General features: G+C 39.2%; 1 long non-coding RNA gene across 1 annotated transcript in view; it reads left to right on the plus strand.

Moving 5' to 3' along the window:
• Nucleotides 1-26,932, plus strand: part of LOC114484375 (uncharacterized) — a 188,033-nt gene that overhangs the window by 43,840 nt on the left and 117,261 nt on the right. The window contains exon 2 of the long non-coding RNA XR_003677201.1: nucleotides 22,022-22,169. This is a non-coding gene — a long non-coding RNA (uncharacterized lncRNA). The remainder of the gene's footprint in view (nucleotides 1-22,021; nucleotides 22,170-26,932) is intronic.

Here is a 26,932-nt window from a genome sequence, read left to right on the forward strand (position 1 = left end):
GTGTTAGGGCTATAGAAAGTACATCATAGGTCGAAAAAGTTAATAAGACCATGTGTGTAGTTTTCTTGTTTTCTTAGAAAATTTTCACTTGTCTCTCCCCTTTCAAAACTCATTATTTGATGTTCAAATAAAACATTTTTAGTTATAAATGTTAACCCTAAAAATCTGGGTGATCGCTGAGTGACAGCACAAGTAAACGATCTTCTGTTTGTTTTACTTTTCTTGGATTTTAATTTGCAGTTTACATCAGCACCCTTGGGGAACCCAAATGTATTCCTTAGACAGGCTGTCTTTACTGAGTTCTAGAAGGTGGTTCAAAACAGACTGAACTTCACTCCTACGGTGACTGGCAGCTTTTCTCTGCGATATCACATTCAGAGAAGTTGTCTGCTTTGTCAGCTGGTGCCCATTTTGTGTTTGATCTCCACACAAATGTACTCAGCTATTGTGTCTTGCTTAACTAAGCAAGAACAGCTGATGGTTAGATTTCATAGATGATCCCAACTAAAATTAAAGTTATACAGAATGTTCAAGTCTCTGTTTTATACTTACATTCTATAAAGTTCACCTACAGAATACTTCTTCATATTAGTAGCTTTTATAATTTATATAATTCTTCTAATACTTATTGTATTTCTTCATTTATTTTATTTTTTTAATTTAAAAATTTTTTGATGTAGACCATTTTTTTTTTTAAGTCTTTATTGAACTTGTTACCATATTGCCTCTGTTCCAGTCTCCGGCCTTTGGCCCCGAGGCATGTGGGATCCCAGCTCCCAGACCAGGGATCCAACCCACACCCCCTGCATTGGAAGGCGAAACCTCAACCACTGGACCACCAGGGAAGTCCCTTCATTGATTTTAGAAATTGTATGCACGTAGTGTATAAATACTACCTAGTATATAGATAATAACTAATAAAAAACGAGCACGTAGTATATAAACATTAATGAATAGAAATATTTTTGCAAGTTTTAAAAAATCTGACTGGCTTCAATTTCCTCCTTTGGCCTAATGTTTCACTCATGCGTGTAAAATGTTCACTCTGTTTCTGGTACCCCAAGCCTATCTCTGCATTATGACAGCCTCTGCTGCCTTCAGTAGCAGGGCACCCCTCTATCTTAACGTTCAATTCTGTCCTGCTCTTGGACCTATTGGAATCAGACTTCCCAGTGTCCATTTGGCTGCACCCTCAATTGTTATAAAAAAAAAAACTCCCCTCTTGGTCTTCCCTGGTGGTGCAGAGGTTAAGAATCCACCTGCCAATGCAGGGGGCACAGTTTTGAGCCCTGGTCCGGGAAGATCCCACATGCCGCGGAGCAAGTAAGCCCATGCACCACAACTACTGAGCCTGTGCTCTAGAGCCTACGAGCCACAACTACTGAAGCCTGTGTGCCACAACTGCTGAAGTCCATGTGCCTAGAGCCCGTGCTTCGCCACAAGAAAAGCCACTGCAATAAGAAGCCCGTGCACCACAACGAAGAGTAGCCCCCGCTCACCACAACTAGAGAAAGCCCGCACACAGCAACGAAGACCCAACGCAGCCAAAAATAAATAAATAAATTTATTTATTTATTTAAAAAAGAAAAAAACTCCCCTCTTTGTCTGGCCACCATATTTCAGCCCTCAACCCCAATACTTTATTTTTTAATTTTTTTTAATTGAAGTATAGTTGATTCACAATGTTGTGTTAGTTTCAGGTGTACAGCACAGTAATTCAGTTATATATATATATATTCTTTTTCAGATTCTTTTCCCTTATAGGTTATTACAAAATATTGAATATAGTTCCCTGTGCTGTACAGTAGGTCCTTGTTGGTTATCTATTTTATGTATGGTAGTGTGTATATGTTAATTCCAACCTCCTAGTTTTTCCCTTCCCCAGGCTTTCCCCTTTGACAACCGCAAGTCTGTTCTCTATGTCTGTGAGTCTTTTTCTGTTTCATAGATAAGTTCATTGTGTCATATTTTAGATTCCACATATAAGTGACATCATATGGTATTTGTCTTTCTGACTTACTTCGCTTAGTATGATAATCTCTAGGTCCATCCATGTTGCTGCAAATGGCATTATTTCATTCTTTTTTTATGGCTGAGTAATATTCCATTGTGTGTGTGTGTGTGTATATATATATATATATATATATATCACATCTTCTTTATCCAGTCATCTGTCGGTGGACATTTAGGTTGTTTCCATGTCTTGGCTATTGTGAATAGTGCTGCTATGAACATTAACCCTAGTACTTTATACCCTCCTTCCCTGCTTACTTTTTTCTTTTAAGATCCTCCCTCACATAAAATGATGTCACTCATTTATCTTGTTTATTTTCTTTCACCTTCCCTAGATTGTAAGTCCTACAAAGGCAACGTTTCCTGTCGGTTTTGTTCTTTACTGTACCCTTAGCATAATGCACAGGGATGCCAGCTGACCTCACTAGATATTTCTTGAATGAGTGATGAGGCCTGGATTTCCCAATCCTCCTCCTCTTTCTGTCTCTCTCCATCCGCAGCAAGATCCCACAGTAATTGTAGTTCTGTGTCAAATGGAACTGTGCTCTTCTTGCCCTGAATCCTCAAGGCCAGAGAATCCAGCCTCCTGGGGTGGCTTCCTCTTGGGCCCCGTAGCTTGAGAGTCATTTCTGGTCCCTGAATGGAGTCATGTGTGGATGTGTTTCCCTGCTTGTGCCCTGAGGGCCCTCAAACATGGTCTTTTCTCAGCTTCGAATCCTCCAGGCTTTGGGGAGTCATCCTTTTCGCCCTGTTTCTACTCCTCATGAGGGACCTGCCTGATGCTCTATCTGGTTCCTTTCGAACAGGCTCAGCTGGGTTTGCTTGCCTGCTTTCAGGTATAGTTATTTGTTTGCGTTTATTACATGCAGCTTAATTCGGTCCATCTTCCCTCTACCCTACTACACTCTTGGCCTCGCAGTAATTTTGTTATTCTTCCTTCTTGGTTTCTAGATCCTGACTTTGTTTTTGTCAACATTTTTGTCCAGACTCTGTCCCTCGAAGTGTCCCCGAGTAAGAGATATAAAGTTACTGTGTTCTGAGTTTGCCAAAGCATCATTTTGTTTTTCAAATCAATTTTTTTCACATTCCTCTCTCTGAGTATGGTAATTCTGCCATCAGTCCAGGCTACTTTAAAAGTCATCGGGAAGTACAGAGTTATTTTTCCCCTGAAATCTGGCTGAACTGCCCTGTGTGTTCTTAACATTCTCCTAAAGTAATTTCTCTTTTCCTTCCACCGACATCTTATCTTTTCAATTCTCTACCTCTGTTCTTCCTTTAGACTTTGAGTTTTTTTAAAGTATAGTTGATTTACAATGTGTTAGTTTCAGGTGTACAGCAAAATGATTCAGTTTTTTATATATATATATATATATATATGCGCGCTATAGGGTAGGTCCTTGTTGTTTATCTATTTAATATATAGTAGTCTGTATATGTTAATCCCAACCTCCTAATTTATCCCTCCCTGCCTCCTTTCCCCCTTGGTAACCATAAGTTTGTTTTCTATTACACTTTCAGTTTTAACTAGTCTAATTCTCTTTGAGCTTTGGGATTCTAGATTAGAAAGGTAACTTACAGCATGATAGCTTTCAATTTCCATCCTAGCTTCTAATTTGTGATAATTGCACCAAACTTTCCTCTGTGTGTACTTACATAGAAAATATTGATGAGATATGCCCCTTAGCCTGCTTTGTTTTTTTTTAGCAATTAGGTCTACCACCCACAGTCTGGGTTCCTGGTATCCAAATGAGGATCAAGACCTAGGTGTGAACAGCAGTGTCACTGGAGACCTGTGAGACCATCACTTCAGAAACCCCATGGATCCAAACCACCTCCTTAGTTGTACGCCATTGAAAACAGAGCAGGGCAGCCCATTGGGTGTCAAACATCAGTGCTAGTGACTTGTGCTTGTAAAATTGAAGAATACCAGATTCAACGGCACAGGGAATGTCATAATTCTGCTACAGCCATAGGTCAAAGGCAGCAGGTTCATTGACACCAAATTTTAGCCCTGGTGATTAAATTCGAGATTTGCTTGCTCAGAAACCTTTGGTGGGATACTTTGTTGTATGTATTAAGTGGTTCCTCTTTCCACTACTATTTTTTGTTTCCTCCTCTGTCATCCCACTCCTACCCTACTCCACCCACATTCAGCTTGTACTTAGGGGACCTCTTCCCTCTAGGAAGAGCTGGTATTTATACATCTGCCCCTGAAGGGCTTCTCTCCACTTGGATGGCCATACTTAATCTTTAATTGAAAGGGACCTGTGTCCAGTGAATTTGAATTCCACTCATATGTTCTCTTATGTGTTTCCTTTGGGGAGAGGATCATCATTGTGTTTGCTCCCACATCCAAGCTTTACCGTCATTTAATTCTGTTGACCCATTAGGACTTTGGGTCCCAGCTTTCCTGGATCAGACAGAAGCATATCTGGCAGCTTGGCTGTGACTATATTCTGCTTGAAATTAAACTTATAAACAGTTTGATTAGAAATAGTGCTTTTTAACTTATGTGTTAACATCACTGAATAAAATGTGTGCAAGTGTGTGGATAATTTCATGGCAATGTCTGTTTACTAATTATGTCTCCATTATCACATTGAGTAGGTTTCAAAAGATTCTTTACTCCACATTGCTTCATCTTTTGAAAATTTACTTTGTAAGCTCTGCCGATGATAAAGTCTTGCATATTCTGCCGTTTAAAGTTGTACACAGGTTTCTTGAGGAAAAGGATGTGTAGAGAGAAATATAATGAAATTGTTTTCACCAGAGTTGGCGATCCATCTCAGTTTTTATTTTATTTCTCATATTGATTTTGTAGGGCTCTTAACCGGTATGCAGCAACTAATATATTTAGGTGTTAGTACTGGCTCAGTAAGCCTAAATAAATCTAACCCTTCTGCTAAACAATAGGTCTTAAAATAGTTAAAGACCCAAATAGTTTCCTAACTATCACATTTTACATGTTAAACATTCTCACTTTCTTTAACTATCACTCCTAATTGCCAGGTTTCGGGAGCACTTAATTCAGAAAGCACTTGAACTCAACAGTGTTCCTTTTGAAAATGACCCCCAGAAATCAGCATTATACGTCTGATGGGGTCCAATTTGTGCAGAGTCCAACGAGATTATCTTGTTCTTATTGGGTTTACTACTTGGGTTGGGCAGGCCGATATTTCATTAGCTTCTTTTGACAGCCATGTATGCAGCAGAGAGTAGTGAGCCCTAAAGCCACGTCCATTTGCTTGTCCCATTCATTTTGTCATTTTTCACCTGACCCACTGTCAAAACAGTTTCCCCCATCCTACGTGGCCGGGGATGAGTTTGCTTTTTTTTTTTGGAAACAAACTCATTACAATTTTTGAAAGTAAATATTATCAAAAGGTGTGACTGAGACAAAATACTCAAGAGAGTTTATTATGGTGTAGGCTGACTGATGACATATTTCCTGTAATTATTTGCTGTGATCATATCTATATTCTGTACAATTTAAATTAGAGGCAGCTGCCCTGGCAGAACTGGAGAGAATGCTCCTTCCTTTCAATGCTGGGCCAGTTCCACCACCACAGATCACACTGCTTCTACTTTTTCAGTGCATAAATTTTGTAAGGCTTTGCTTTCTTAACAAATACAGTTAAATATTTGTTAATGCTTTAATGATGACATTAACCCCTTCCATGGCAAACCCCTTTTTTGAGGTCTAAGGCATTTTACTGTTTTCTGAAATGCTGGCAATATTGAACAAACATCGGATATATTCCTTTAGTTGGATTGCAATAAAAATTGATGAGTTAAGATTAATTTATGGCTTTGTACACACTATTTTCACTTCTACAGGGGGCTAATTTATTAGAGTATATGTTATCCTCAGATACCTTATCTGTACCAACTCTATTCACAAATCATTTTGTCTCACCATCAGAAAAATCTATCATATTTATTCTTTTGTCAAAAAGAATAAATTATGGATATTTATAGCAATTAGGTATACTGATCATGTAGATTATTAATGACAAGTTTTAGACATTTCTTAGTGACACAAGTGCTCGTGACAAAGTAGAATGAGTTTTAGAGTTCATTAAGTTGACTACCCTTCTTATATTATAGGGCTTTCACTCCGAAAAAAATCATCTCTATGATATACTAAATCATAGATATAGGAAGTATATATATATTTATTTATATGTGTTATATTTATATGTATTTGTGCATTTGTCCATTTTTAAATTTTTATTTCTGTGTAGCATGTGTGTGTGTGTGTGTGTGTGTGTGTGTGTGTATAAGCCTAAGGAATTTAAGAAGTGTGCTCAACTTTGTGTTTTCCAGAGAAACCCTGAATACTTACCTTACAGAAGAATAGCTATGATATGGGAAACAACATAAAACAATAACTAACACATAGGAGTGAATGAAAGCTAATTATGGTAAATGTAAGCAGTATCAATGCAAGCTTTGTAGATGGACCACATTTTCTAAAAGTTCAAAGCGTGAAAACACAAACTACAGCTATGTGACTCTTAACATTCCTCCAACTTTTATACATCTCAGAAGTAGCTGCCTTCAGGCCGTTGATACAATATAGACATAAATGTTAACACCTAACAGGCATTCCTTTTGGGAATTTCAAATGATGAAAGCTGAAGCTAGAATAAAGTTAGGTTGATAGTTTATTTCAAAATTAGCAGGCAGAATTAATGTATTTCTTACAGGCTTTTTCACGATTTAACCAAAGACAATTTTAGGGTTGGAGAGAAATGTTTATTTCTACCAAGGCCATAAAAAGGAAAATAGGCTTATTTTGGAAGAATACAGAGGATGGAATTAGTAATGATAGCTTAAAATTTTTCTCATAATTCTGTATCAGAGGTAATCCATCATCAAGTATGTCCTGTCAATTCTCAGTGCCTGGTACTGTCAGACTCTCGAGTATAAGATGGGATCGTTGCTTACTTCATAATTGTCAGCATAAGACACATGGAACGTTCTCCACAGAAAGATATCTAAAGGGAAATGTGTCATTGCAAAGACGGAAAGTTGTATTGTTTTTATCAGACTGTGGAAGAGTCTATATCAACATTTGATTAATTACTGTAAAAGCTTAATACAAACCCATAAGGGGTTGGTGGGATGGGAAGCGGGGGGAGCAGTGTGGAATTGTGGGAATAGCCTAGGACATAGGACCCATGGGTTTTGAGCCCAGATCTACCGTTAACTAGGTATATGATGGTTTGAAGGCAGGAAATAAACACTTAAAAAATAGACTAATCATATGCTTTGAACAAGTAATTTATTCATGCTGGGCCTCAGCTTCCTCTTCTGTTTTAAGTGAAGCCATGAATCAGAGATTTTACCTGTTCTGTTCATTGATGCATTCCAAGAACTAGGAACAGCACTTGGCAAGATTGTTTCTCCATAAACATTTGTTGGATAGATGAATGAATGAATGAATGGTTGCCAGAATGGCTAGATGGATTCACATTGTATACTTCAATTAACTTTTGCCTTGAAGGGTTGCCAGGACTTACACATGATTTAAAAATCTGAAAACTAACTTATACAGGTATTAAGATTTCATTCAATATCAGGAATGTGAAGTTCATGTTGAGGTTAAATAGAAGCCAAAACCAGTGTTCCTTATTTGATAAGATCCATGAAAAAGAATGTAAATGTCAGAAAAATGTTAGCAATATTAAAAAAAAAATATGAACTAAGAACAGTGCCTGGCAATTATAAAATGACAACTTATTTTTATTCATTGTAATGGAAAAGAAATTGGGCAAACTGTGATATAGTGACTTTTATGAATAAATCAATTTTTTTATTAAAAAGAAGTCACTGGCATACCTTGATAATTTTCATTATAGCAAGATGAATTAACAGCAGTAAAATTGTCTGGCATGTTTAGTCGAATATATAAAATACAAAATTAGTGAGAACCACAATATTGAGATTATATACTTAAGTTTTATCCATCTTTGAACAGTTGAAAAATCATTTTTTAATATTAGTAAATTTGATTTAAAATAATAGGGTTTCCTTGCTTTGTAAGGAATATTTACTTTAGTTAAGAAAAATAGCTAATTAATAATAGTTTTCTTAATATTTAGAATGTCAAATATATTTAAATCATTTTTAAACTAAAGATACAGGCATTCAAGTATTTTTTAGGCTATGGGGAGACCAGATAATTTGTTTACCTACAGGTATGTCTGAATTTTACCCATCATGCTGCTTCATCACTAGGGCCAAGATTCAGTCAACATTTTATTTTTAAAGCCCATGAAATCTTTCCCAAATAAAAGGGCCCTTTGACTATTACCTTAAACTTAGCCTAACTTACAACCTCTTGTGCTAACTAAACTTATTATGGTAAACATTTCACAACATATACATATATCAGATGATCACCTTGTATACCTTAAACTTACACAATGTTATACGTCAAATCTCAATAAAGCTGGGGGAAAATAAATAAATAAATATTCACAGCCTCTTGCAATCACAGTAAAAAAAGACATTATTACTTGGTGTATCTAAAATGCCCAAGATAAGGGATATTGGCCAAATAAAAATGAGTAAATACCAGTGCCACTTTTGTCCTTAACCTAATGTTGAAAGTCAAAACCTTATGGATGTTTAAGGTTTTTCATTTCATAATCTAGTTTCACAAATGTTATACTTCACTCTGTGAAGTGTTATTATTTCTATTTCATGAAAGAAGCAGCACAGAACATTTAAGTGACCTAAACAGAGTTACACAGCTACAAAGAACGATTAAGAACTTAAATCCAGGTCTGCTCTTTCCTACTTCAGTGCTTGTTCCCCATGTCACCACTCCCAATGTCACTGTGGCCATGTCACCATTGCCCATGTCACCACGGCCCACACCATCATTACCTTCACATATGGCAGCTTCCAGTAGGATTCTAGCTTGTTTGAACAGCCAGTAGACAAACTGTACTAGTGTTTACAACTGCATCCAAGGTTAAGGGATACTTTTATGCTTGTTTTGAGGAGAAGAGGTAAAGATTTTTCTTGTTGTTCACTTAAGAGAACCATATCACTCTTACAGATTAGCATTCTGAGAATGGAAGTACTATGTCAATGCAAAAATAACCCTCTCATGTATGTATATATCTTCTGTAACGTGCCATATTGTATAAACTGTAGTTTGCAGTGAGAACATTATTATAAATACTGAACGCCAGCAACAACAAAAGAATAACAAAGAACCAAAGGTAAGGAGGGCCTTTTTTATTGCCTAAATCAATTTGAACATGTCAAGAGTCCAAAAGTCAAAAGCTCTCTCCCATTATCAGATCCCCTAACTAAAGGGCTGTTTGATAGTAGGTTTGTAAGATAAAGAAGGTGGGGAGGAGGCTTTTAGAGGGCTGGGTGTACAGTGAGGGCAGACGCTGTATTTGCAATGACGGAAACTCTGTGACGAATAGGATTCAATGCCAATGTTATTGCTGTTTGGGCAAATGAAAATTCAGGCAACCGAACTCTCACAAAGTGAGAGTTAAAGAAAGCTTTTTGCTACCCATGCTGAGTTCTGTCACAGTAGTATCTCTGGAAACCGTCTGGGTTACAGTAATATGTGATAACAATCCACAAAACATAATTAGCACTAAATAATCCAAAAAGGATAGTTATAGCAGCAAGTGCAATTACAAAATGGCTTTTTACATAAAGCTACCTCAGAGCAGTTCTCTTTTAAGATGCAAAAAATAGTCTATGGTTCATATACAAATCTACTAGACATCCTTCATGGAACACATGACGTATATCTTCCCCCACATAAAACCCACACAAACTATTCTTACTTTCAGAATACGAACATGCCTTGGGTTCAAAGTCATCATGACATCCTGAAATTATCAGACTTGGAATTATGGCTAAACTGTGCACACTGGCTTACACACTTACAAACACAGACACACACACGCACATTCCCCATGTGTGAAGTTGAGTTGTAAATAAAAACTGAGGAATTCTGTAAGCAAGTTTTAAATTGTGCAGTTCCATGTGTTTATTGAAGTTTCTTTCTGATTGAAGAACCTTGCAGCATTATTGGACCACGAGGACCTCCATTCTACACAATCCCCGATCAAAGCCTGCCTATTTTTCACAATCCTCTATGTCACCTACATGCCCGGAAGATGATCAAAAAACCACTACACCAAGGGGGAGAGAAAGCTCCCACTGTTTTGGTGACAACATTTTATTTCGACTTTTTTTCCTTTTTAAAAATCAGCATGAACTAACTTGCTAAGGAAATTTATTTATGGTTAGAAACTATACTCCAAGTCTAATAAGCAACCAAAATGTGTAATGAGGCTAAGACCAATATTTATGAGTATTTAATAAATAAGATATTCATTTCTTTAAATATTACATATATATTTATATTTATGCATATATATATATACACACACACACACACATATATATAGTCAGATACATAGAAACTATATTTCTTTTTAAAGCCTTATCCGGACGCGCAGGCACAGCGGCCATGGCACACGGGCCCGGCCGCTCCGCGGCATGTGGGATCTCCCCGGACCGGGGCACGAACCCGTGTCCCCTGCAACGGCAGGCGGACTCTCAACCACTGCGCCACCAGGGAAGCCCTAAAGCCTTACTTTTAGGTTAATGGTGTCACATAGAATTTAGATGCCATACATTTGTTACATGATATTTTCCTCTGGCCTTATAAAATAGAGAATTTGAAAACTACCTATTGGTAGAATCATACTATAAGACATATTGTAATTTTACCATGAAATACTTCTAACTATGGGAAAATACAATTGTTTAATTTATTTTAACCTCTGTCTATAAACAGAACGTCGAAAAGATCTCAAATAATCAAAAGAGCTCATTATGACTCCTCACGCTATAACCAAAGTCATCTCACCATAACATAATTATGGTCATGTCTCTCATGCTTTCTCACTCCTCACCCCACACCAAATCCCCAAATGTCAGTGGTTTCACGTTTTACTTGGATAATGACCGAAGCCATCTCATAGCCCACAAGGGCCTGTCTGGCTGGGCTCTTCCTCCCCTCCTGCTCCCCCACTTAAACCTTTCCCTTTGTTCCCACTGCTTAAAGGATATTTGCATGTGCTCACTCTTAGACAGTCTCTCCTTTACTGTCTTTCCCTGAGATTTTATTGAATTGCAGCAAGGTTTTGCCCTGACTTAAAATGAAGGGTGCTGGCATGAATGAGTTGTCTATAGCTACGTGAACCTTGTAGACGGTCCTTTAAATTTGAGTAAAGTCAGCCAGATCTTACTACCATAGCCTCTAATGCAAATCATATCCCAATGGAGAATTGGTGATAAATTATTTATGTTTTAACTTACACTAAAGATATTGAGTAAATTTTTGACTATCCAAAGTGACAGAAAACTGGATCATTTTCTAGAACAGATCATAAGCTAGGCCATAAAGCAAACCTCAGTAGTTTTGAAAGGATGTAAACAGTACAAAGTATGTTCTCTGATCACAGTGGAATGAAATTATAGAAATAAATAGCAGGAAAAAACATGGGGAACTCACAAATATATGGAAACTATACAACATATTACTAAATAACCAATGGGTCAAAGAAGAAATCAAAAGGGAAACCAGAAAATACTTTGAGATGAATGAAAATGAAGACACAACAAACTGAAATTGATAGAATGCAGATAAAGTGTTATTTAGGGAAATGTTTAGCCATAAATGCTTAAGAAAGAAAAAAGAGTTTAAATCAATCAAAATAGATCACAGACCTAAATATAAGACCTAAAAGATGATACTCTTAGAAGAAAACAGGGGTAAATATTTATGACATGGGATTTGGCAAAGGATTCTTACGTAAGACACCAAAAGCATAAGCCATAACAACAAAATCGATAAATTAGACTTTACCAAAATTAAAAATTTTGTGCTTCAGTGGACACCATAAATTAACTAAAAGTACAATCTGCAGAATGGAAAAAATGTTTGCAAGTCATATATTTGACAAGGGACTTGGATCTAGAATATATAAAGAACTCTTACAACTCAATAATAAAAAGACTAAGCAATGAAAACTTGGGCAAAAGATATTGCCAAGGCCTGTATACAAATAGCCAATAAGCACATAAAAACATGCTCAGTACCACTGGTCATGAGAGAATTGCAGATCAAAAGCACAGTCAGATTATACTTCCCATCTACTAGGATGTCAGGTGAATCACGTCAGATAATAAGGGTAACCTAGGATATGGAGAAATCTAAACTCATAAACTGCTGGTGGGGATGTAAAATGGTATAGCTGCTTTGGAACATAGTCTGACAGTTCCTTAAATGATTAAATGTAGAGTTACTTTATGATCCAGCAACCCCCCTCCTATTTGTATTCCCAAGAGAATTGAAAACCTGTCTGCGCAGAAACTTGTGCAGCTGTGTTTATAGCAGCATTTTTCATAATAGCCAAAAGATGGAAACAACTCAAGTGTCTGTCAACTGACAGTGGATAAAGAAAAAATGTGGTATATCCGTAGAATGGAATGTTATTTGGCCATAAAAAGAAATGCAGTATTGCTACATGCTACAATGTGGAAGAATCTTGCAAACATTATGCTAAGTATAAGAAGCTAATCACAAAAGACCACATATTATATGATTCCACTCATGAAACATCCAGAATGAAGAAACCTATAGAGAGAGAAGGTAGGTTAATGGTTGCTTAGGGCTGGGGGGCGAGGGGATGATAGGAGGATGGATTTGGATGCTAGCTAAAGGGTAAAGGGTACAGGGTTTCTTTTAGAAGTGGTGAAAGTGTTCTAAAATTGACTGTGGTGACAGTTACATATAGCTGTGAATATGCTAAAAATCATTGAATTGTAAAATATAAATGGGTGAATTGTATGGTATGTGAATTATATCTTAAGAAAGCTGTTTTTTTTAAGGTGAGAGGGGAAAATATTAGCATAGGTAAGAGCTACCAAATAGCAGGGAATCTTAGTTTAGCCATCATCTTTTTCAAAGTTAGATTGGGGGCTATGGAATAAAACATTGTGTCTGAATTTCATTCTCTGGAAGAGAATCTAATGAACAGCGTAAAGGAAAAAGGATCAGTCAGTAGATAAAGAAAGAAAGAAGAGAGACGGTCTACCAGTTTCCATCAGTCCAGTATAATTGTCAGTCATCTGCATACAGCTAGTGAAGGCCTGTCTTCCTCTGATCAAGGGCCACCTGGTCCTGCAGAAGACATCTCCTGTAGGGAATCATGGGGAAAAATCCGTGCTACTAACCAGCTGGGTAATGCCCAGACAATCTCAGTTCAGCGAAGTGTGCGTTTTTGGTAAACCTCTTCTGAATGCTAACGTTTTTGTAATGGAATATATTCTTAGTAGCCGTTTGTATAAATTTGTGTGTAACCACCAAGAAGTACTATCTAGAAGATCCATTCATTGTCTCAGAAGAAATTTCTCATAGGATCTGGGGTCAGGCATGCCCCATAGGGTAGTCTGTGTTCCATTCCGTTGGTGGGCAGTCTTCTTCTGCATAATGGCCAAGCTAAGAAAACGAAAAGTGTTTACTGGCAGCACTTTTATTTCAAATCACAAAGTGCAGAATCTGTGATCAGACTTTCGTATAATTTTATTATCACTAAAGGATTTCTTTTTCTGGGGGAAAAAAAAATCCATAAACCGTAAAATCAGCTATGCTGATTACAATGCTGTGCTTTTGAACATATATGTCAGGTAGGAACTGGTGCTGCTGGGTGAAGTGGTGATGGGATTTCTTGGTTCAGTCAAAACCAGGACAAGAAAAGTGAGCACCAAGAACAGACCTGTGGGTGCTGGGGAGGCAGGAGGGGAAAGGATGGTTGAAGAGATCCAGTCATTTCCCAACACGGTGGGAGGTTAACAAGCGATTGCTTTTCTTCTCCACTCCCATTTGTTAAATGGAAAATTTTTGTTTCATGCTGTATCGGTTTCTTAGGGCTGCCATCAAAAATCACCACTAACTGGGGAGCTTAAAACAACAGAAATTGATTCTCTCATTTCTGAAGCTAGAAGTTCAAAATCAAAATCAAGGTGTTGGCAAGATCACTTTCTCTCTGACCCTTCCTGGCTTCTGGTGGCTCCTGACAATCCTTAACCATTTCTTGCCTTGGGGCTGCAATCTCTTCCTTTGTCTTCACGTGGCCTTCTTGTAAAGACACCAGTGACTGAAGTTAGGGGCTACCCTAATCCAGTGTCATCTCATCATAACGAATTATCTCTACCCAGTGCCCCAGTCTGCCCTTTGGATGACGGCATACCCAGTTGACAGCTTGCCTGGAACCTCATGGGAGATCCTGAGCTAAGCAGGTGCCAGATTCCTGAACCTCAGAAAGATAACACATGATTGTTGTTTTAAGCTGCTAAGTTTTGAAGTCATTTGTTCTGTAGCTCTCGATAAGTGACACACCATCTGACAGGAATCCTTCCTTTGGGTGCAAAATTGGATTTTATGGTTTCAACATATCTTACAACCCTAGTAGTTGTTTCTTAAAAAATGTAAGTGGGGAGAAGTTCCTTGTTACACATGATAAGCAGACAATGTAATGGTAGAATTTAGCCGAAGTGATTTTATGGTAAACAAAATGTTTCTGAAAGGGAAAGATAAATAGCAAGAAATCTTTATAGTTTCTCACCGATAGCCTCTTCATCTCTGCTACAAATTAGAAGTTCCAAAGATTAGGAGAACTAGTGTGCAGGTAGCCTCACATTAATCATAGTATCCAGACAGCAGATGACTGAAATATTAGATTCATAAGATATATATATGTGTATATATATATATATATATACATTTACCTTACATACATTACAGTGATAGAAACATATATATATATATATATATACATTTACCTTACATTACAGTGATAGAAACAGATATTGATCTCCTGTCTCACTAGGAGTCTTGTGTTTGTGTAAATCTACTTTCATAAAATGTCCCGAATCGATATATAAAGATAAGAAAAATGCAAGCAAAAGGGAAAAATAAAGGAGAATAGAGGCAGTAGGGTAAGTAAGGGTTGTTCAGGTAATTCACATAGTGAGTGAGTGAGCACATTAGCAAACCCATGCCTGACATGAGTCTCTGGTTATCAGACTTGCCCAGAATGTCAAATTTATATGAAGTTTACTCTTGGGTTTTTTGTTTACGTTACCTAATAAATGACTAAAGGTTATACATATAACCCACATGCTGATGTCAGAAGTCTTCATTTAAAAATATCCCAGAGCGCTTTTTTGCCTGGAAGGCAGTTGATCCTTAATGGCTGTTGTCATAATACATAGATATGTGTAATCTTCTGAAATTCACTTAAATAGTGTTTAGTTTGGTTTTAACTTTCTCCCCACGTGGGTTCTTGGAGGTGAGAAAAAGCAATTGAAATAATTACTTTGACTTCCTTCTTCTTTAAGCCTTTTGATGGACATGCCCATGGGCAGTGAAATAGGGAACAAAGTGAGCAGACCAACAAAGAAGCCAAGGACCTGCTCTAGTCAGCCCTGAACAGTTCTACGCTGACCATTTAACTAGTCAGACACTCAGACATGGTTAGCCCGGTAGGAGTCCTCCAGTTCTTAAGGTGAGCGGTTGTACCCTCGTTGCCAGTGTGTTGACTTTCTAGGCTCCCTACCTCCATGTCATGGTTTTCTTGACCATCCAAGCAAGCACTTAGTGGAATCTCTTTATGCTTTATCTGTGGCAAACTCAAATTCACCTTCTTTCCTAAATCAAGGGCTGTTTACTGTACAGTTAGGTGGAAAGTAGAGGTACTTACGGAGAGAAGTGCTGGGAGTTGGTGCTGATGGGGTAGTTACAGTCAATGTCATTTATTTTAGAAAATCAGCTAAAAGAAAAATTAACTCCCTCGTCAAAATGATCTCTCGTGTGTTCTACAAATTTCACATTCCATTAAGTCATTGAGATTAGTAATCACATTGTAGGAAGCAAAATGTCACAGGAGAGTTCTACATACAGAACAATTTAGTGTTAATTGTATTAATCCGATTAAGACTTACTCAGAAATCTGTCATTCTTTGAGACAGAGGGTTTTAACTGATGCCCAGGGGAAAGGAGGGGGAATCTGAGAAGTTCTAGGTAGGTATTTATTGCACAGCCAGAGGAGCATTGGGAAGCAAGTGAAAAGCACAAAAGGAAATTCAAAGGTGAGAATGGAAGATTCCATAGACAAATTGTGCCTTCTTCATGGTTTTTGCCTTGGGCCATGGTGGCAGTTGGTTATACCTGGAGAAATCCCGGCCATCTGCTGCCTTCCCCCTGCTTCCAGTTTGCCTCTGCAGGAGGTGAGCTTCCAGAACCAGTTGGAAAGACTCAGAATCTTAGGTTCTATCAATTCAGCTCAAAGTCCCCAAGGACTAGCATGGTTCATCTAGATCTACGAGATTCACCTGCATTTCTTGTGTATTCCAGTCCTTCACTGCAAAAGCTGAAGGATAAATGATCAAGTGAGAGTAACCAGTAGTATCAGGATTTGGCCCAAGGTGGGGATTCTGAGAAGCCAAGTGGCAGGCAGCCTGGGCAGAAGTCCAGACTAGGGGGAGGCAGGGGCGAGGCAAAGGGAGAATGCAGAGTTGAAGTGTAGATGTAAGTAGAGGATGAATCTTATGAACCAGTTGTTATTACAAGGGCAGTTATCCAGCGCTGATGGGAAGATCACCAAGGACCAAGAGTGAGGCTTATCCAGTACTTCCCAGAAAACAGTGCCGCTGGGATCCCTTCTTCTTGCTGGATTCGATCTCACAGTCTGAGCTCATGGTGGGAGCTGAACCTGGCACAGACATTTTATGGCTTAAAGGGGACCTGGGTGTGGGGATGAGGAATGATTACAGCACTTGGATGAACTCCCCACCTCTTCTTTTTTACCTCTTTATTTTTAGTTCAATGTCTAAGGATTTCCCTGGATTCAGGGAGTCTTAACACCTTTCCCTAAAAATATAAGAACCTGCTGGATGGACTTTATGGATTTTCTATCTTTGTAATTGATTTTCCTACCACAACCATGCCCTCCAGAATATAATTTAACAAAGCACATATGACGAATTTATAAGAAGTTGTGGGAAAATACCTTCATGTGTGCTGTGTAAAGAAACTTTCATTAGAAAATGACTCTTAGCTTCCATTATGATATAATATGTCTTAGGCAGTTCTGCAATAACAGAGAACCATAGACAGGCTGGCTTATAAACAACACAAATTTATTTTTGACAATTCTGAAGGCTGGGAAGCCCAAGACCAAGGTGCTGGCAGATTCTCTGACTGGTGAGGACCCACTCTCTAGCTCACAGGTGGCCGTCTTCTCACTGTGTCCTTACATAGCAGAAGGGGTGAGGGAGCTCTGTGGGGTCCCTGTTATAAAAGGCACTAATCTCATTCCTGAGGGCTCCACCCTCATGACCTAATCACCACCTCCCCAAAGGCTCCATCACTAAATACCATCACATTGGGGATTAGGTTTCAATATAAGATTTTTGGTCAGATACGAACATTTAGTCTATAGCATAATACTGATTCAGTCAATATTAATGAAACTTTTTAATGAGCAGGGGGTTGTTTATGTTTGTAAAACATGTCTTCTTGTTTATATAGTTTAATATTCTAAAGTAACTGCAGTCTATTTCAAAGAAAAAAATCATTAAAAAATAGAAAAGACAGTGTACAAGGAACACCTTTCAAATTTGTTAATAACCCCCTTTTCATAGTATATGTGGTGATAAACTGTGATTGATTAATTGTCTATCCATTCATTTATTTATATTAAAGTTCTAAGCACCAGTTCTACCAAGTTAAAGTGAGCAAAACAGATACAGGTCCTGCCCTTACTGAACTTAGAATTCCAGTGGAAATTATTTTTCATCTAAAATTTTCTTTGTCATCTTAGGCCATATATTTTACACTCGGTCAGATTTTAGAACCATTTATAAAATCATTCTTTATGTTTTTCTTTAATTTTGCACTTCATATTTATTTTATTTGAATATATTTAAATGTAACACTTGAAACACATTTTAATAAGAATTCATTAAAACTAATGTAAGACTTTATTAAATCTCACATGAGGCATCGCTGCATTTCAGATAATGAAAACCAATGTATTGTAGAAAGATGCCTGTTGTGTTAGTTTTCTGTCACTGTTATAACAAATAACCACAAACTGAGTGGCTTAATACAATGCAAATTATCATCCAGTTCAGGAGGTCAGAAGTCTGACATGAGTCTGATTGGGCTAAAACAAAGGTATCAGCGGGGTTGTATACCTTTCTGGAAGGTCTAAGGGAGAATCCGTTTCCTTACCTTCCTCACCTTCTAGAGGCCACCCTCATTCCTTGGCTTATGGTCCTCCCGTCTTCAAAGTCAGCGGTGGTCGGCTGAGTTCTCCTCATCCTGCCATCTCTCTGCTTCCTTCTGCCACTTTTCAGGACCCTTGTGATTTGTCCAACCTGGATAATCCAGAATCATCTCCCTATGTGAAGATCGGCTGGTTAGTGACCATAATTGTGTTTGCAACCTTAATTCCCCTTTGCCATGTAACCCAAAATATCCACAAGTCCTGAGCATTATGACATGGGCACCTTTAGAGCTGTTATTCTGCCTCCCGTTTCTACTGTCTGTGTAAGAAATGACCACCCTGTCCAGCCAAGCACATGTCAGTTCTCTTCAGGAGGAGATTTCACTGTCTCTTTGAGTTACCTGTTGCAGTTTCTGTTAACATTTGCCTGATTGCCTGTGTGTAATCTCATGCTCACCTTGCACTATTTGAGCCCTTTCCCTCTCCTCTGCAGCTCTGGGAGCCACTAGCCATTATTCTTCTCCATTTGAAAACAGTTCATTTCCAGAAGCCATCACTGCATTCAGGCTTAGTTATTGATAGACATAGAAGAGATTAGCTTTACCTACAGTATTAAATACGTTTGTCTTACATGTTTGATAAGTGGGAGGAATAATAACGACAGCAGCTAAGCTCTTTGTCATTAGTAATTCATTTCATTGTTCTAACGGTGCTATGAGGTAGATTCTTACCCTGAGAATGAAAAGCTTGATGGGAAGGAATGTAATTCACATGTATCGAACAATCATGATTCTGTAACCTTTGAATCTAGTCCTGTAAATAAACACTCATAAACAATGACATTTTACTTCGGCTTTTTTGTTTGTTTTTTGTTTATTTTTCATTTTTTATTATTTATTGAAGTATAGTTGATTTACAATATTATGTTAGTTTCAGGTGTACAGAACAGCGATTCAGTTATACATATACACATTTTTTGTTTTTCAGATTCTCTTCCCTTACAGGTTATTACAAAATATTGAGTATAGTTCCCTGTGCTATACAGTAGGTCCTTGTTGGTTATCTATCTTATATATAGTAGTGTGTATCTGTTAATCCCATACTCCTAATTTGTCTCTTTCCCTTTTGGCACCAAAAATTTATTTTTTATATCTCTGAGTCTCTTTGTGTTTAGAAATAAGTTCATTTGTATTATTTTTTAGATTCCACATACAAGTGATACCATGTAATATCTGTCTTACTTCACTTAGTATGATAAGCTCTAGGTCCATCCATGTTGCTGCAAATGGCATTATTTCATTCCTTTTTGTGGCTGAGTAATATCCCATTGTATATGTATGTATACCACATTTTTTTTTTTTTTTTTTTTTTTTTTTTTTTGGTAGTACGCGGGCCTCTCACTGCTGTGCCCTCTCCCATCGCGGAGCACAGGCTCCAGACGCGCAGGCTCAGCGGCCATGGCTCACGGGCCCAGCCGCTCCGCGGCACGTGGGATCCTGCCGGACCGGGGCGCGAACCCGCGTCCCCTGCATCGGCAGGCGGGCGGGCTCTCGACCACTGCGTCACCAGGGAAGCCCCACATCTTCTTTATCCATTCATCTGTCGATGGACATTTAGGTTGCTTCCGTGTCTTGGCTATTGTAAATAGTGCTGCAATGAATATAACATTTCACTTTGTATTGATAACTGTGGATCCACTAGTTTGAAAATGTGTCTTGGTACAATCATAACAGCTTACGTTTGGGAATCCTTACCATGTGTCAACACTGTTCCTAGTGCTTTACAGGGCTTATCTCATTCAGTGCTCCTCAAATATCTATTAGGTAGGTGATATTATCCTCATTTTACAGTTATGGAAACTGAGGTAGACTGGAGTTAAGTAAGTTGCCCAGGAGCACACAGCTGTAGGTCACTGGTCCCAGCCCGGGAGACTGGGCACACAGTGCTTGCTTATTACCACGCTGCTCTGCTGCCCACAAATTGCCTGCACACTGCTGCATCTGTGAGGGTTTTGAAATCTCTTCCCTTTCTTATTTGGACCCTGAGTCCGTAGGTCATTTGAACAATGGCCAGTTTTGTTCCTGTTTCACTGCATGTCATTAAATGCTAATAGTTATTCAACTTAGTGTCACTTAGTACAAAGTGCATTCTCTCCTTTTATTTGTTCTTAAATGTGGCCACTTTTGATGAGAATGCAGGAGTACATTGCAAATGTGCAGTATTTTGTCTTCTGTAATTTCTGATAATAGAACTTAGGCAAAACATTTAACTGCATGTTTGCACGCACAGATGGTGCACACACACGTACACAGAAATTGCACAGGAAACGCTTTTACTTCATTAGTTTAGGAAATTAGAGGTGCTAAGTACTAGCTCACGTTTTAGCAAACTGTTTTCTGGCTGTATCGTGACACCCTGCAGCAAAAGCTTTCTTTGAGTGCTTTCGTTTAACTGAATGTAGAACGGCATAACTATCTCTATGTTATTGAAAGAGGCAAATGGATATGTTTCTCTCACCTTTGACAAGAAGTATAGCAGAAGACACTATAGCATCTTAGTGTTGGGAGGGGTCTTAGAAAGTTCCTAATGCTCTAGTACAGCCTCCCAATTATGAAATAGTTTTTATGTGGTGTTCCTGACACTTTCAGTGATGGGGAGCAAACTTCTTTACTAGGTGCTCTGTCCCATTTCCAAGCAGATCTCATTATTTAAAAGTTGTTCCAGGGACTTCTGGCAGTCCAGTGGTTAACACTCTGTGCTTCCAATGCAGGGGGCGCGGGTTTGATCCCTGGGCGGGGAACTAAGATCCCACCTGCTGCGTGGCATGGCCAAAAAAATAAATAAATAAGTGTTTGATTCTGGTAAAAATAAATTATTAGAAAAAAAGTTGTTGCATTACTGAGATGAGTATCTCCTCACTTTCTTTGTCTCTGGTATTAGCTAACTTAGCCCACTGCCTCACTGCTTGGCCCTTAATAGGAATTCAATATATATTTGTGGTTGGTGGAAGCTCATTCATCTTTTAATATCATGGACATTCAGCTCAAGTCAGCTAAAGTCATTCACAACCATTAGAAGTTAGATTGAATCTCTGCTTTCCAGTTCCCCTGCTAACAGAGAAGTTATACGTGGATCATTATAATTAAGTATATGCTATAAATGTGCTCAGGATGCTATAGAATCACGGAGGAGAGACTCTGGATAGGGCAGGGAGATGGAAAGTAGAGGAGGGGGCAAAAATGTTTTCAAGAGTAAATAAGTTTGATCTGAGTCTTAAAGATGAGGAGGAGTTATCCCAGGAAGAAGGAACGCAGAGGTGAAAGGGCACCTTAAGAAAAGGAATAATAGCACAAAAGCAGGGAGGCATCCTGCTGTGTGTTGGCTCCATAATGCAGGAGTTACAGTTCAAGCGGAGAGCAGAGGACTGGGGGGGAAATGGGAGGTGGGGGTAAAGTCATGAAGGCCCTGAGTGCTGTGTGTGGTCACTTTATATTTGTGGAAGTTGGGGATCAAGGGAGGCACAGTCACACTTGGATGCTCTCTTATTTTCCTGAATGTGGTTCCTTTTCAGACTAAGCAGCTACTCCCTTTCTTCCCCACCCCCGATGACATATTTTCAGTCCTGTCCCCATCATGCACATCCTCTGAATGTCTTCTAGATTTCAATGCACCACTTGAAATGGGAGTCCAAAAACTGAACTGAATATCCTGGTTGCTTCCTGAAAAAAATCAGGGTACCAAGAGATTGGTGTTTCTCCTTTCTGCACTCTCATTCCATGAACACCGTCTATCTGTGCTACCTTTTTGGTAAGTCATGTCATACCTTTGATGCTTTTGAGTGTGTAGCCAATTAAAATGCTTGGTCTTTTTCAGATGGCCTACTTTGCAGCCAAGACTGTCCAATCCTTTCTTAATGCCTTTTTATTTTGCTTAATCTCTGTGCATTTCTTGGCAATGTGAGATATCACCCAGTTCACCATACCTCATCATGACTGCTTGATGAGATCATTGGAATCCAGACTTTGCCTCTAGTGTAATCATAAATTTAGCCTTTTGCCATTTACCTATCTGCTGAGGATGCTATTGCATCTTGGGGCAAAGCAGCACGGATCTGCTTTCTCCTGAGAATTTGATGTTTTGTAAAAGGCATGAAAAGGATTCTCACTCACCTCCCCCATGTAAAATATATATCTGATATTTATTTCAAAATACGACTATTAAGTAACAAAAGCAACTTAACCATATCAAATATTCATTTATATTTAATATGTCTATGCATAGCAAAATAAACTAGAACAAATGTCCCTAAAGAAGGTAATGTCAATTTATTTTCTTTTCTATCTCAGACAAAGGTAAATGCATTATTAAATAGTTAATGACAAAATAAATACCCCCCTTTTTTTTTTTAACTTATATGATCCTGAAATTGTACATTGTTTCCTTGGTTTTCAAGATCACGTTCTTGTTATTATATAAAATTGTTTTCATCTTCAAAGGAGTTCTTGTCCTCAGTATTATAGGCTGGCACCTGTAGAAAAGTAATGGAGAATAGGCATAAAATACAACAATAAAAGATAGCAGTAGACCTAATGGAGATTATTTTGATGGGCAGTAGATGTTTTGTTTGGGGGAATGTCTGGTTCACTAATGCACCTGTCTACTTGCTAAGAGTGCCATCAGCCCTTTGACAAAAGTTGACTGTTTAGATTATTTTTGTTCTTTATATTATTATTGCTGTCATTTATATTATCTATCAAAGTGCATTAACCTTGATGCTAAATGTCAGGTGTTACGCTGTGTAACCACATACAGGTCAAGTACCCAACCCAGGAAATCTCAAGAGGATACTTATATTTCTGTGGAAATTGGTTTATTTTTAGAGATTACTTTCCTCCTCCTTCTGAGTGATGCAGGCCCAGAAACTGAGCCTGTCCACTACTGCCACCGAATAGGTAATATCAGTAGAAATTTTCAGACCAAAATCTTCTCTCCACCATTTATAGGGAGAAAGTTGACAGACTTAATTAATGAATAATTTGTCTGTTTCTTCTCTACCCCAGAGTATCCAACTTGTTTGTGATTTAGGCACAGGTCTAATTTACTGTCTTCTAAATGACATTTTTTAAATGTGGACTTTTAAAACAAATTTATTTTGATTTCCAGTGCGTTAATTTCTATTGTATAGCAAAGTGATTCAGTTATACATATATATAATATTCTTTTTCATATTCTTTTCCATTATGGTTTATCACAGGATACTGAATATAGTTCCTGTGCTACACAGTAGGACCCTGTTGTTTATCCATCCTATATATAATAGTTTGCATTTGCTAACCCCAAACTCCCAATCCTTCCCTCCCCCAGCCCCCCCTTGGCAATCACAAGTCTGTTCTCTATGTCTGTGAGTCTGTTTCTGTTTTGTAGATAAGTCCAATTGTGTCATATTTTAGATCCCATATATAAGTGATATCATATGATATTTGTCTTTCTGTTTCTGACTTAGTATGATAATCTCTAGGTCTATCCATGTTGCTACAAATGGCATTAATTCATTCTTTTTTATGGCTGAGTAGTATTCCATTGTATATATGTACCACATCTTAAATGAGGACTTTTAAGATCTTTAGTCTAAATGACTTTTTAAAGAGATCTTGCAGATGAAAACAGTAAAGGACTATTTCTTTGGGCTTATTCCATGTTCTACACTCATATACCTTAGGCTCCTCTCGCCAATGCCCTCTCTGCTTCCGTTGCTTCTCTCTCCTGCATTTCCTCCACTGCTTTTCCTCCTTCCAACCTCAGCCCATGCTGCTGGGCTCAGCTCCACACCCTATGAAGGGTGAATGATTGCTAGGAGTCCTTGAATGCAGTTGTGGCCCAGACATTGTCTGAAACCCAGAGCATTGATGACTTGCACATATGTACAAGTACTACTTTCAGATGTATGTATAGTTGCCCCTGGAATAATGCAGCGGTGTTAGGGCCACCGACCTCCTTGCAGTTGAAAATCTGAAAATCTGAATACTGCCGTCTCTGCCTCTGAAACAAAGGAATTGCTAAATGACTCACCCAAAGGCAGGAAGCGGAAACAGTTTGGGTAGAGTCAGGACTCAAACACTAGTTCTTTTGATTCCACGTCTTGTGATCTCTAATTGACCACAAACTTTCACCCACACTTAGTTAATCTAAAGATCTGTAAAATGAAAATACAGGTACTATATTTATTGAAAAAGATTCGTGTGTAAGATGTATAAGTGGACCTACTCAGTTCAAACCCATTTTGTTCGAACAACTAACTTGAAAAGCAGCTATAACGTCAGTGTTTCATAAAATTAGTATTAGGAGAGGGAAAAGAAGGTTGGAAGAGTCTCTGCTTGTTTCCCATTCTTCCTACTACTGCGAGGTTTAAGATCCCTCAGGGTTCTAAAGATGGGGAGATCTAAAGATGTGGTATTGCTATAATGAATCATCAGTTGGAAAATAATTGAAGTGAAATCAATCAAGTTTTATGAATTTTTTTCCAAGTCATTATAACTTGGTTGCAGCATATAATATTTTAAGATTATATATTTTTTCACTTTTCTCACTTATCTTTGGTAGTTATATTTTTCTTCCCTTAGATAGGAAATGGTAAAAGTGATGCTTGGTAAGTCTTACTGGCTGTGGGGAAATGGAATATAAAATAGAATCCAAATCAATTTACCTGTCCTTCAAAAATGGAAACTTTGGGAAGGGTAAGTCATCAAGAGATGGTCTTGGAGGAGCTTCAAGATGATGGAAGAGTGAGACGTGGAGATCAACTTCCTCTCCACAAATACATCAGAAATACATCTACATGTGGAACAGCTCCTATAGAACACCTACTGAATGCTGGCAGAAGACCTCAGACCTCCCAAAAGGCAAGAAACTCCCCACGTACCTGGGTAGGGCAAAAGAAAAAACAGAGACAAAAGAATAGGGACGGGACCTGCACCAGTGGGAGGGACCTGTGAAGGAGGAAAGGTTTCCACACACTAGGGAGGCCCTTCACGGGTGGAGACTGCAGGTGGCAGATGGGGGGAGCTGTGGAGCCACAGAGGAGAGCGCAGCCACAGAGGTGCAGGGGGCAAAGCAGAGAGATTCCCGCACAGAGGATCGGTGCCGACCAGCACTCACCAGCCCGAGAGGCTTGTCTGCTCACCCGCCGGGGCGGGCGGGGGCTGGGAGCTGAGGCTCGGTCTTCGGAGGTCGGATCCCAGGGAGAGGACTGGGGTTGGCTGCGTGAACACAGCCTGAAGGGGTTAGTGCGCCACAGCTAGCCTTGAGGGAGTCCGGGAAAAAGTCTGGAGCTGCCGAAGAGACAAGAGACTTTTTCTTGCCTCTTACGTTGGTGCCCGAGGAGAGGGGATTAGGAGCGCCGCTTAAAGGAGCTCCAGAGACGGGCGCGAGCCGCGGCTATCAGCACGGACCCCAGAGACGGGCATGAGACGCTAAGGCTGCTGCTGCAGCCACCAAGAAGCCTGTGTGCGAGCACAGGTCACTCTCCACACCTCCCCTCCCGGGAGCCTGTGCAGCCCGCCACTGCCAGGGTCCCGGGATCTAGGGACAACTTCCCCGGGAGAACACACGGCGCGCCTCAGGCTGGTGCAACGTCACGCCGGCTTCTGCCGCCACAGGCTCGCCCCGCATCCGTACCCCTCCCTACCCCCGGCCTGAGTGAGCCGGAGCCCCCAAATCAGCTGCTCCTTTAACCCCGTCTTGTCTGAGCGAAGAACAGACGCCCTCAGGCGACCTACACGCAGAGGCGGGGCCAAATCCAAAGCTGAACCCCGGGAGCTGTGTGAACAAAGAAGAGAAAGGGAAATCCCTCCCAGCAGCCTCAGGAGCAGCAGATTAAATCTCCACAATCAACTTGATGTACCCTGCATCTGTGGAATACCTGAATAGACAACGAATCATCCCAAATTGAGGAGGTGGACTTTGGGAGCAAAAATATATATATATTTTTTCCCCTATTTCTCTTATTGTGAGTGTGTATGTATATGCTTCTGTGTGTGATTTTGTCGGTATAGCTTTGCTTTTACCATTTCTCTTAGGGTTTTGTCCGTCGGTTTTTTTACTTAAAAAAATTTTTTTCTTAAGTTTTTCTTTTTTATTTGAATAACTTTTTAATTTAATTTTATTTTATTTTATCTCCTTTCTTTCTTTCTCCCTCTCTCTCTCTCCCTCTCTCTCTCTCTTTCTCTCTTTCTTTCTTATCTTCTCCCTTCTATTCTGAGCCGTGTGGATGAAAGGCTCTTGGTGCTCCAGCCAGTCATCAGGGCTGTGCCTCTGAGGTGGGAGAGTCAACTTCAGGACACTGGTCCACAAGAGACCTCCCAGCTCCACTTAATATCAAACGGCGAAGATCTCCCAGAGATCTCCATCTCAACGCCAAGACCCAGCTTCACTCAATGACCAGCAAGCTACAGTGCAGGACACCCTATGCCAAACAGCTAGCAAGACAGGAACACAACCCCATCCATTAGCAGAGAGGCTGCCTAAAATCATAATAAGGCCACAGACACCCCAAAACACACCACCAGACGTGG

Source organism: Physeter macrocephalus, chromosome 19 (assembly GCF_002837175.3).
Source record: "Physeter macrocephalus isolate SW-GA chromosome 19, ASM283717v5, whole genome shotgun sequence".
NCBI classification, from domain to species: Eukaryota; Metazoa; Chordata; class Mammalia; order Artiodactyla; family Physeteridae; genus Physeter; species Physeter macrocephalus.